Source organism: Taudactylus pleione, unplaced genomic scaffold (assembly GCF_031769625.1).
Source record: "Taudactylus pleione unplaced genomic scaffold, aTauple2 ptg000083l, whole genome shotgun sequence".
In the NCBI taxonomy this organism is placed as follows: Eukaryota; Metazoa; Chordata; class Amphibia; order Anura; family Myobatrachidae; genus Taudactylus; species Taudactylus pleione.
Genome location: NW_028284485.1, coordinates 15,550,724 through 15,564,136, shown reverse-complemented (window position 1 = coordinate 15,564,136; position 13,413 = coordinate 15,550,724).

Sequence of the window (13,413 nt, the reverse complement as noted above, 5' to 3'; positions counted from 1 at the left end):
TGAAAAGAATCACTACAGTACCTTTGTCTCAAACAAATATGGATTGTTACATATGCTCTTTTAAGAATATGGCAATATCATAGGCATGTGCATAAGCTGGTAAAGAATGTGTCTTTTCAGCACTTCCGCCTCTGCACCCCTCCCACTGGGTCATAGACTCCTCACCTGGGTGGCCAGGTTAGTCAAGGTGAGTGAGGATGGGTGAGCACAGGGTTGTCCATATGACCTAGTGGAGGGGAAAGTGCTAAAGTGGTACCCACTGTGTCAGCTTCTGTGCACGCCTATGAGCAATATATATATATATATATATAGATAGATAGATTTTGAGACTGAATACATGCAAACCAAATAATCTCAATGAAAAAAATAAATTGGAACTCTCTGCAGTAGTGGCCTTCTCCTATATTAATGTATTAACATATTTAGGAAATGGAAATATAGGCATGCAGAATGTTGCCTTTTTTATAGAATATCATTAATACCCCTTTCAGACATACTGAGATTCCCAGGATTTTGGCCTGCCTCGGACAAAATTCCCAGGTCTCATGTCTGTGTGAAAGGTACCTACACTTTCCCGGGTAGCCGACCCTGCAATTGACCAGGGTATTTCCCGGGACTTAAGTCCTGGGAAGACTGCCCTGCTCTAGTGTGAATGGTGCAACCCGGGGATTTTTCTCCCTGGCTGCACCAGACAGCTTCTGATTGGCCCTGGCTCCAACTGAGCCACCAGGGAGGCTGCACCAGCAGCAGTAACAGCGCCCGCACCCCCCTTCCCATACTCCATGTGCAGGGACCAGCTCCTGGCTTATATAGGGCTGCCCTCCTGGATGTAGCCCCCAGCTGCAGGGAACATGCTGTGGGACCCTAGAATACTTGCTAACCTGACTGCTGCAGCGCTTTATATAGAGGTGTTTAGAGCTAAGTGCACACTAGTAACTGCATGAACCAGATGCAGTTATAAACAATACTAATAATTCCCCCCAGGATCACAGAGCTGTGGTACCTACCTGTCCCAGTGGGTGCAGGATGCGGGGTGCTCGCTGTTTGCAGACATGGTAGCACTGAGAGCAGTGGGCCCCCTGTCCATGTAATTACCGGTGGTAGCAGCACTGCCGGTAACAGCGCCCACACCCCCCTTCCAGCACTGAGATCAGCGGCTCCCCTGTCCTCAGCCCCAGCGGGGGAGCTTTCCGGCTTTCACCAGGCAGAAGTAGAGGGAGAGATTATAGCCTCCCTGTATTTTCACTGCTGCATGGAGCTGCACTGGGAAACTACAGGTACAGGGAGACTGCTCTGCTCTTTCACTCATGCTGCATACGGGAGAGGGGCTGGGGGGGAGAGAGGGAGTAGTAGCAGATATTTTCAGTGACCTGTCCCTCTGCCACTTTCCCCACCTGTCCCTCTGTCACTTTTCTCTCCTGTCCCTCTGTCACTTTCCCCACCAGTCTCTGTCACTTTCCCCACCTGTCCCTCTGTCACTTTCCCCACCTGTCCCTCTGCACCTTACCATCCACTTTAATAAAACTCTGAAAAACCCCGCTCTTGTCTGAATGGTGCTACCCGGAAATTTCCTAGGTAGAAACTGTAGTGTTAAAGGGGGGTCTAGACCAAATACCTGGGATTTTTCAAAGGAGAGATTCCCGGGTCTGAGCAGGAAATTTACCGGGTTGTATGTCTGAAAGGGGTATAAATTCCTCATTCCTCATAGTTTGTTTGATTTTGGGCATTCATATTTATTCTTCTTTTTCTTCTTCTTCTTCTTCTTCTTCTTCTTCTTCTTCTTCTTCTTCTTCTTCTTCATCTTCTTCTTCTTCTTCTTCTTCTTCTTATTATTATTATTATTGTTTGTTTCTATGTTAGGTTTTCTATCTCTGTTTCACAGAGTTGAGCCTACTAAGGGTAGTGACATCTCCTTGCATGTGCTTAGATTAGGCAGTGTTCACTTTATGTATATACCATTGTTTCAGCTGTCTGCTTGGGGGAGAGACATTGCATGGAGTTACCATAGTAGCCGGATGCAACTAGGCAGTGACATCATCTGCCGGCAACGCAGGATGGGCGGGCACGTTGCTCTCACCTCCGTAGAAATAATGAACTTGCACATTAGGGATATAAAGTAAGCATTTTGATGTATATCTTTTGTATTGCTGTGATCTTGAGAATAGGACTCTATGTAGCCCCGAAACGTCGATCAATGCGGTTTGCATAAAAGTTATCTGCTTTGAAATCCAGAAATGACCCATGGTTTGTATTGATTATAGCACTTCCTAGAGCTTGTGTATACAGTATACATACAGTATATATATATATATATATATATATATATACATACAGTATATATTTATTTTAGTGAGCAACCACAATTAAATATGGTTATCTTTAAATGTTGCAAATGTAGGAAAGGGGTCCCAAAGGAAATACCTTGATTTCAGGTGCTAGATTAAAATAAGGAGAGGATCCAAACAATTAAATGATTCATTAAATAATTACTGAATCGATAATTCCCCTTGCTGCTGGAATAGAGCAGAGAGTGATTGCACTCTGATATGCAATCAACCTAAACAACAGAAAAAACAGTGCATGAGAAGATAATAGTGGAAAATATATATAATTTATTAGTTATATTCAAATTAGATCCTGTGCAAGGACTATTCTATAGCATTCTTTATACAATGTAATATGACAATACAGAATACAAATATATATAAAAACTTGAAAAACAATATTTCTCCTGTATTGAACAAGTCAGTCTCCTGCCCCTAGAATCCCAAACTCATCACTTGAAATCATTTGTGATGTAACATAATGAGTGGTTTTATAGAATGAATACTGACTCTGTCAGCTTAATCAGCCTTTGATCTACAAAACACACAAGCTATGCAGGCACTGTTATAAGTACCTGTGGCTTGTAGCCCCTTCACTGTCATAATTACAGCAGATTTTAACTATTTATACTAACTCTGAATAATTAAAATCCAGCACTTTCTTAGTAGAATGAAGCACAGCTTTACAACAGTATGATGATTGAATCCCTTTATCATTTTATCAATTAATCAGCCTTTCCCTATCTTTTTATAAATCTTTTAATGCAGTTTCTTGCATTACTCATACCAAAGGCCATATTTAATTAGAAGCGAAAAAGCCGAGATCCACAAAAAATTATCGCCGATTGCGACTTTTCACCAGTCGGAAACTTATCTCCATATTCAATTCCAAATACTTTTCGTGCACATGGAAACGCAATACAATGTAATAGGCGAAAAAGATTTGCCTCTGAATAGCAAGAGAAATTAAGTGCATTTTTTTATTTTGGGGTGCAAAGGTGGGGAAACCACTCAGGACCCTTGGGACAGCCCTAGAAAGGACAACTGTGTCAAAAGAATAAAAAAAAAAACTTAAAGAACACACCACAAAAGTACTTTCAATTTGGGAGGTGAAATAGCACAAAGTGGGGGGACAACTTTAAAAACTAGAGAAATAAGGTTCTGGGGGTACTCTAAGAAGTGGCCTAGTGTTTTTGGGATTGCAGGTGCTTATATGATGTAGAAATTTCACTTTTATTAAAACTTTACTTCACAGATATTAAAAGATGCTTGCACCCATTTTCAGGTACTCCAAATTTGCAAGGACTGCTTAATTTCTCAAAAAAAACCCTGCTTTATGCCATTCTTTACCACTTGTGCAAAGGTGCTAATTAGAGGCAATTGTACCAACTCAAATACCCCAAACAGTTTAATTAGGACTAATCGGGCACTATTACATTGATCCCCAATGTTTCTGCATCTTTTTTTGGGGTTCAGACTTGTTTCCCCGATTCTAACACCACTTTCCGCCTGGTCTGACTTTGCATGTCGCTGTTTTTGTGTCTTTTGGAATTTAATATTTATATATGAATTAATATGGAGAATTGAAGGAATGAGTAGGGATGAGCACGATAAGATGCGATATAGGTGAAAAGTCTGGCAGCTGGAACTTTATCGCTGCTGCAAAACTAATTGAATACTACCCCAAGGGGTATATTTACTAAAGTGAGAGTTTTTAGAAGTGGAGATGTTGCCCATAACAACCAGTCAGATTCTACTTAACATTTAACTAGTGCATTCTAGAAGATAATAGCTAGAATCTGATTGGTTGCTAGGGACAACATATCCACTTTTAAAAACTCTTACTTTGAAAAATTTACACCTAACAATGATAATAGTTATAACATACAACATGAGGTATCATATTGATTTAAAAATCAATATACAGATGTGTCATCATGCACTGTGGCTTTAGTTATGCCAAATATACTCTCTCAGCACGTTCACAGTGCATACTAGAACATCTGCAAGTGATAAAACTACATTGGTGGATTGCACTGGTCTATTTTATTTGTGACATTTGTACGCAAAAGAGTCTGACTCTGTATAAAAATACAATACTGCAGCGGCTGCTGCTTTTTCTCACACCAAGTTCCATTGTGCTACATTTGTGACTCTGTATGCGTATAAAACTAATTCCTTTGTGGTTGTAGTTGCAGCCCAGCATTGCTAGTATACTTTTAGTGGTGTTACACTATATCTGCAATATAAATGTGACAAAAAATGTCAAGACTAAATGCTATGCTATATCTCTCAGAGCAACTCAGTCATTCCAGGTGTCAGACACCATATGGCATAATGAGACAAGGTATAGGAGGACACATATTTATACAGTACAATTAATGAATTAAGATGCAACATTTGGGAGCAAATACTCAAGAGCATGAATGACTTCTGAACTGTACTGTACCTGTGGCAGAGTGTCTAAGCTGTGCCAGGACTCTTGCACCGCATAGTACAAAAAGAAAAGGCATATGAGGACAGACCTGTAATGGTTTATTAGAAGAATACTTTTGTTGAGCACAAGTTGTGCAGGCAAATATATAGAATTTAACATCCCATGGAAGTACACAAATAATTCTTACACAGGGTTTGCTTCACAGCAGGCTGTCCAGAAAATTGGGAACTGTGCTCTTAAATAAGAAGTTATTTTAGTGTTTGAAATGGACAAAGATTCTGCCAGGAGGTGGAGTAGGATCAATTGTAGTGTTTTTAATCACTACTTTACTATATTTTTCCAATATTTTTTTTTGGTTTCATGAGGACTTGCCTTGTCAGATGCATCAAGTAACAGATCCAAATTTGTGAGTGTGGAGTCTCCTAGTCAAAATCTCCCTTTAGATTGGGTAGTGTACAGTACTTACAAAACATGTCTCCCCAAACCCAAACCCAAATAAAATATGTATATTCAGTAAAAAAACAAGGCTACATGCCAATAGATTTTTGAATCTAAGCATTGTGTTGTCTTCTAATAAGTTGGTCATGGCCAAAAATAGCATTGCTCAAACATACTGTACATTTTTCAAGCGAAGTGATTTTCTCTGAGTTGAATAATCACTTGTATGCCATGATTTTGATGAGATGTACTAAACTAAGTAAAATTAGGAAATAATTCAGATAGAAGTCCATACACCTATATAATAAGTCCCTCAAAATCTAATTTATGAAACTCTGGAATACTGTGCAAAACAAAAAGCAACACTTAGTATTCATAATGAACATCCTGGTTGTTAAAGTGGTCTTGCAGTGGCTTTTATCTGAATAAGTCTATAGGATCCTTGGCATTCCAGCTTAATATTGTAGAAATTGTGAGCACTTTAGTCTGTCTGGTTATATTGTTGAGGTCTTGTGGATGAAAACTAGCACCAGCAGGGAAGAATTATTGTAAAAAACAAAGGATAGGCTAGACCCCTGGGAGGAGTTTTGTTTAGTGTCAGTTCTATGGTGAAATCCCATTTACTGTGATGTGGCAATTTAGCTTGCCATTTGTTGAATATGACAAGTACTGTAGGCAGTGACCAAAGAGTGACCCAGCGTGACCTTTCATGTATCAGAAGAATGGGCCAGGAGTGCTTTTGAGGGAATTTTTTTAATAATATGTATTAATGAAAAATACCAAAAGGTATATTTCTCATGATGAGATGCAATTGCTCCAACCCTTTTCTTCATACCAAGTGATTATTAATTGTTTTCAATTATCCTGAATTGACGATCAAAAGTATTATGTGGCTGGAGACTCTTTTATCTGATGAGATCAGTCAGTCTGCCTGCTTATTGCCTTGCAGGCAGTGTGGTGTTCACCACTTCCCTTTCCTTTTGTCCTCCCCTGCACTGAGGTCCTCTGAAGTCGTCAGTCACAAGCTCTTTTTATGTATTGCCATCCTTTCAAAACTGTATAACTGTCTAGTAACAATAAATATTTATAGGTTATATAGCAAAAGTGACAACAAAAATAATTACAAAATAAAAAATTAAAAAAATAAAAATAAAAAAGTATAAAAAATAAAAGTATGAAAAACAAAACTAAATATAAAGTAAAAAAATAGTCAAGGTGGTGCAATCCAAAATCATTCTTATTAATCCTTCTCAGTCAAGGAAGATCCCAAAGTGTATAGCTTTATTAAGACCAAAAGGCCAAATTGTATCTAATTTAATAATCCACAGAGCTTCTTTCCTTAGTAGCATCTTAGCTTGATCACCGTTAATCCATGGAGGAGGCACCCAGTCAAGGATCAAGCACTTTAAAAATTCAAATGAATGGTGTCATTCATAAAAGTGCTGGTCTACTGGTTTGTCCGAGTAGCCACTTGTTAAAGCACTGTGGATTGAAGACCTATGATTTACCATTCACTCGTGAAATGGACTGATGGTCTTGCCAACATAAACCTTAGAGAACGGACACGTCAAAGTTTAGATGGCATGATCTGTAGTGCAGGTAACACGATATTGGCTCTGAATCCTCCGTCTTGTGTGGGGATGATAAAACACTTCACCTGCTGATATGCTTCTACATGTAGTGCAATTAACAGACCTAAAGCAGCCATGTTCCTGACTGGGCAACCATGTGCAATTATCCACTGTAGGAACATGATCTGGAGGCATTAATAAGTTCTTTAAATTTCTACGTTTATAGGCGATCAGTGGTTAGGCTGGCACACTTTCATTCAAGTTTGGGTTGGAGGTAACCAGATGTTACTGTTTCTTAATTGCATTCTGAATACTCGTGCCAGCTGTATCAAAGGTGGTCGTTATAAAGAAAGGATTCTTGGGCTTCTTCCTGACAATCTCCTTAGTGTCATTGGAGAAAATTTTCTGTAGAAGCATCAGCTTAACCCTGGACAACACACATTTGGAGGATCAGTTTAACCTTGGATATTAGATTCTTTTTTGTAAATTTAATTGGTGCAATTTTATGACAATTCCTGCAATATTTTTCCATATTTGCTTATGTATATCTATAACTTAGATCCTTTCATAGATTTAGATGTGAACAACGCTTCTATAAAAAGATTGTCTTGTGCTAATAGGACTTGTTATTATTGGTAAAAACTTCACAAGTTATATAAATAACAGTGAACACATAATACATTTACTACCAGCCATAACTGTAAAAAGTCATTGAGGTCAGAGAATAAATATAGAAATAATATTTTTTAAAGCCAGTTTCCATAGTATACTAACTGGATTTAAATAAGTATTTTTAGTTTAAATATAATTTGAGTTTAATAGGTCTTTAGTCTTCTTGAAAACCATTTCATGAGTAATTACCAACTGTGAACAATTGATTAATTTTAATTGGTATGTACCTGGTCTTTACCATTTAGATGTCCCCTATAAAAGAAAAATATGTTTTTTAAGGAAAAATAGCAATTGGGGCCCTTTTTGTTTCTATTGTAGTTTATTGATCAGTATCTATTTTCTCTTGGATTGGACTTTAGAGGTTTAAGAATATTCATAAGTGTAATTTTATGCACCAGTATGTACCCATTTATAATTGTATGGTCCATTGGAATTTTGATAGTATGTTCCCCACTCATTATATATATTTTCTATTACCCATCTATAAAGTGTTTGCCCCTGAAGAAATCCTTTAAGACAAAATGTGTAATTTTTTTGGTGCAGTGTTCACATGCTCAGTGGAAGGGCACACCATCTTAAACTCACACCCATAAGGGTGGTGATGGAAAATGAATCTCCTCTGTAATTTTGGGATACTATGTAATTTTTTACTAATATAAGCAAATCAAAAATCTTAATAATTATGCATAATTTTTATTTTGAATAAAACCATAGTTATTTTATTAATACAGTACTGCCATATGGCATTTTTTGTTGGGTGAATCATTTGGTGAGAGGAGATGTCCTACAGGAAAAGCATTTGGTGTATGAAGCCTTTCAGAACTATAATTGGGGGGGAATCAATTCATCAAGATTTACTGTTAAAGTAAAAACATATGCATAGTAAATAATTTGACAATTGCTTATTCATATATATATATATATATATATATATATATATATATAAACATACAATTTGCTCGCTACTAAAGAAAGAGTGATGTTTATTGATAGACAGACTCTATTCTGCAAACAGGAGCCTAGACAGTAAAAAGTGCTACTTTGGGTAAATAAATGTAATGCTTTAGATCCAGATGTGAATTGGGCCTCAAAAAGTATTGGCCTATTGTTAAACAGCACAAAGTCTTTGGCCCTGTCTGATACAGACCTAATGTCATGTTATTCTAGAGGTAGGAATTTGCAGGACATCCTTGTGAAAGCCAATATTTCTGGTTGTAGGGTATTGCCCCCTAAGAAACACATCTGTCAGCTAATAAAAATGGTTGCATTAAGTGTTCATGCATAAACTGTAGGTACTTAATTACTGGGGATGTCTTTACTCATCCTCATTCCAGTAAAAAAAATCTTTATTCGTCATCATTTGACATGTGATAGTTCGTTTGTGATTTACCAGATTGTATGCCAATGTGGGCTCTCCTTTGTTGGGAAGGCCTGGTCGAAGTTGAATAATTGGCTGAGACATGTTCAGTTTAAAATTTAATCGCGGCAACGCCAACTTGCGAATGGCCGCAAGACTCCATTTTGGAAATGAGATCGCAAGACACCATTTTTGTTGTCAGAGCCAATTCAAGTTCTAACTCAGGAGCTAAGAACAGATGGCAATGTTTTTGTTAACCTACCAAGGGCAACTGGAAAAACAAGCTTTCTAAGTAAAAGTAAATAAGAAGAGACAATGGGTATTTTTACATACAAATTGGGAATCCCATGGATGCAGATAAAGTATAGTTGTGGCAATTGTAATATAATATCTACACAATTGGATTTGTTTGAATCCTAGACAGGATGGCCCCAGATTCCATAGTTTGAGGTGGTAATACATTTGCACTTCACACAAGAGTCTGTGAGAACAAAAGAGGTTTTGTTTTCCTTTGAACACACAACAGCTGGGGGCCTGCTGACAGAGGGCATGTAGAAATACAACCCTCAGCCATCCACACTGCTGGATGTTCACTTTGTGTATGGGAAATTATGCACTTAAATCTCACCCATTAATAACTAGCGTCCTTATATCAAACCACGAATACTCACACACTACATATTCGCACACAAGGTTCCATTAGCATCAAATTGTATGATTCAAGTTGGTTAAGTTAGTTTAAATGCTAAGAAATAGAGGTTTTTGATATCTAAGGTATTATACATGATAAGCAAGGTGTGTTTGGTTTGGTTCTGATGCTTACGCTTTTTACAGAATCCCGGTGTTATCGTTGGAGAGATAGCATCATGCAAACTCAAGTTATGGATCGCAGAACTTACAAGCAACAAAATGTTTAGTTGATGGAATGTTACAGGAGGCGTTACCAGAAAGACTCCGGCTGTTAGAAGCAGGGAAAGTCTATTTGAAACAACCTGTTAAATGTGTCGTTACATATGCTTCTCCTCTGGGAACCAATGAGATCAGCAGGAAGTTCCCCCTTTGTCCTGTTTCAGTCTGGGGGGGAATAAATACATGTGTCCGAACACTGGTTTGCCAGTTCATGCTGAATTTTGGGTGAACTGAGGATATCTAGTCAGAAGTCTATCTCTGGGTCCAGAGGCGCAGCGTATGTATAACCGTACTTGGGTCTGTATTATTTCCTTTTATGCCTAACTTGTGTATGTATAGATTGCGTGTAACTGACTGTACTTTTACCTGAATAATACTTGTGCATTGGAACCACAGATTCCACTCCTGTCTTTATTTGCGGTCATACTGCGTACGCAAGTAGCGTTGTGTTTAGAGGTTTATAGGCAGGTTTCTTCTTAGAGGTTCTAGGCAGGTGAATCTTAGAGGTTTATAGGCAGGAATGTATTCAAAGGTTTACTTACAAATTCAACTGTGGGGGCTCATCGGTTTATCACACTATCTGATACATGATAACACTCAGTCAGTCCTCTCTCAGCAAAAGGGTGGAGGCGCCTTTTGGGAGACGCATTAGTCTTTCATTACAACAGTGTTGCTGAGAGCGTACTGCCAGTTATTGTGTAGAGGAAGCGCTGATTAGAATCCAGGGACAAGAGAGGAAAAAAAAAAGGTTTGTTTTTCCTCTGTTGATAGAACCTTGTGTTTAGAGGGGTGCTGCAGTATTTGCCTATGCAGCTAAAATGCATTTTTGCTACACAGTTAAAAAAAGTAATTATACGCTTGTGTGGTAGTCGCATAATTGTGTATGCGGACAATCGCACAAATAGCGTATACGCACTTCCAGTTCTGCTGCCACGTGTTTGAACAAAGCCATTGAGGTTTACATTTTTTTCTATCTACCAATATCTGGGTTAAACGTTTATTTTCTGCGCAGAGAAAAAGTGTGTAACAGTGTGTGTATTGTTGGTAGGGGTAATTTATTCCCTAAAGTTAAGGGTACCATATGATCCTTAAGTGCTAGGTGCAAGGGTTAGCCTAGTTGCTTGGTAAGCAGCTTTACCATTCTAAACACAGTAGCAGGTGTACATGTTGTCTTTGTTGTATAGAAGTGCGTGAGAGTGGCCTAAATACAAACTCTCATAGGTTTGGAAGTTACCTTACTAAAGCTTATCCGGGTCTGGAAGTTGCCTGTTTCAAAACTTATCTAGGTGTGGAAGTGGCCTTACGAAATCTTATCCAGGTGTGTGGGCACTGCCGACTTAAATCGTTCACAGGTAAGTGAAAGTATCTTGATTGTCTTTCACCAGTTTAAATTTTTATTGAAAAGCGTAGGAGTTGTCTCAAAATGGGAGCCATGCAAATGGTAGAAATGTTAAGCAATGATGTGCTGCTAATATGACGAGAAAGAGTGTTAGACCGTTTCCCAGAATTGGTAGTTTTGACAAAAATGTGTTAGATAATGTCCAGGATCACATCAGTATGGTGCGATCCCGAGAGAAAAAGATTATGTATTTTGAATGTTTAAAAATATGGCAGCATGAAGGGGATGCTTGGCTTAAAAATGTGCAAATGACGCAAACTAGCATTGCGAACGCATTGCCAGAAAATACATCCGCGACACTGAGTTGCAATACGGGCGAGCCGCAAATTGGCGCGCACGGGCGGCAAAGTAGCGTCGCGGACAGTATTGCCAACAGTTCACGCTCACCTCCCCCACCTTATGTGGATGGAGGTGCAAGTACGGTTACCAAAAATACCAATAAAAATGTAACAAGTAATTTGTACCCCCTCTTAAGCAACCATAAAGAAAATGTTTATGATGTAGAAGATGAGCCTATTGTAATGTCTGCTATTTCCCATGCTGTACAAATGATAGATGCTGCATCACCACAATCACGGGTGGTGCCGCCATCTCCATCGGTAACAGTAAGGGAAGTGTTAATACACTCGGCACCCATTGAGGAAGATGTTAATACCATACGTAGCAGCAGCAGATTAAACCCCCAGCCAGGTAACCAGGTCAGAGGTAGCAACGCTGCCTGTCTGCATCCCATTCGGACAATAACTGTTCCGAATGGAAATGCAGATGCAAACGGTGTAGTGCCCATGAGGGAAGTAGTAATGCATTGTCCATGGACAAGAGCAGAACTGAATTCCATCATAAATGATTTCCCCAATCCCAAAAAGGAACTAGCCAAATGTCAAAGATTTTTGAAAAATTTGGGTAGTTCTCATGAGCCCACTAATAAAGATTAGCATGTGCTGTTAAGGGCCTGTCTACCACACAATACCGACGTGACAAAATTTATCACGGACTGTGTATTGGATGGCGACGTTCCCTTAACAGACCAAGTAAACCAAGGTAACATTTCCCGCATTGTAACTCAATTGGGTGTATATTTTCCAGTAGTAGTTAACTGGAACAAAATTTTTACAATTAAGCAAAAGGAGAGTGAAACTGCAGAAGAATATTGCGACCGGGCTCTGCAGGCTATCACCCAGTACACTGGGATAGAAGATATTAAAGATAGCACTCACCACAGGGGAACGATAGTCATGGTACTCATGGATGGTCTGAATGACGATTTAAAGACTCGGGTTCAGACCTCACAGCCTGGCTGGAGGGGACTTACAATAGAAAACCTCATAGAGTCTGCCATAGAACATGACAAAAACATCTAAAAAAAGAGGGAGACCCAGAGCGAAAAACTAATGGCTGTCAGTATACAAGCTCTGGAGAGAATGATGTTAACATCACAGCCAACCGACACACCTGCACCCACACACACACATGCACTGAACAATTACACATCCTCACCAATCCCACACCACAGCAAACACATCCTTACCCAACATATCATACACAACCACAGGTCCCATACTCATATCCCCCTCAATATTTTTACCCTCCCAATCCTTACCCATACCCACCATCTTTTCCTCTTGCTCAAATCCCACAACAATCTTTTCATCCACCCCGTTCAAAATTATGTTTTAACGGTCACCAAGTGGGACACAGAAGTAAGTACTGCAAAGAGAAGAACACCACACAGGAACACGAGTTTCCCATGGGTTCATAGGTAACCCCAGTATCTTCTCTCAGGCCTTATATGACTGTTTACAATCTTTTCAACCTTACAATGGGTCTGTTCTAATGTAAAATGTGGATGATTTATTGTTGTATTTTAGGTCATGTTTAAATGATATTAAACTGTTGTGCTTTATCTCCCACTCATAGGACACAAGGTTGCTATGGATAAACGGCAGCCATGCCAGGCTGAGGTCGACTACTCGGAATACTATCCAACCCAGTGGCACAGGCATTATTTAGAGCAGTAGCTATTGATAACAAGATTTAATTGCAGGAACCTGTATGCTGATAATATATCCCTAGAATTATTAAAAATGATAGGGGGACTTATTTTATAGGTGACGTTTCCAAGAACATGTGTAAGATGATGGGTAACAACACTGAGATTATCCCAGATTGTCTTTTCCTTTATTTGCCCCCCTTATATATACTGTCCAAACAGGCAGTCTCATGTGAAAATATGATAATGAGGTTACTGTGCAGGGTCTCACGAAGATGAATGAGAATAACCGAAATTGAAAGTGTTATTAACTAAC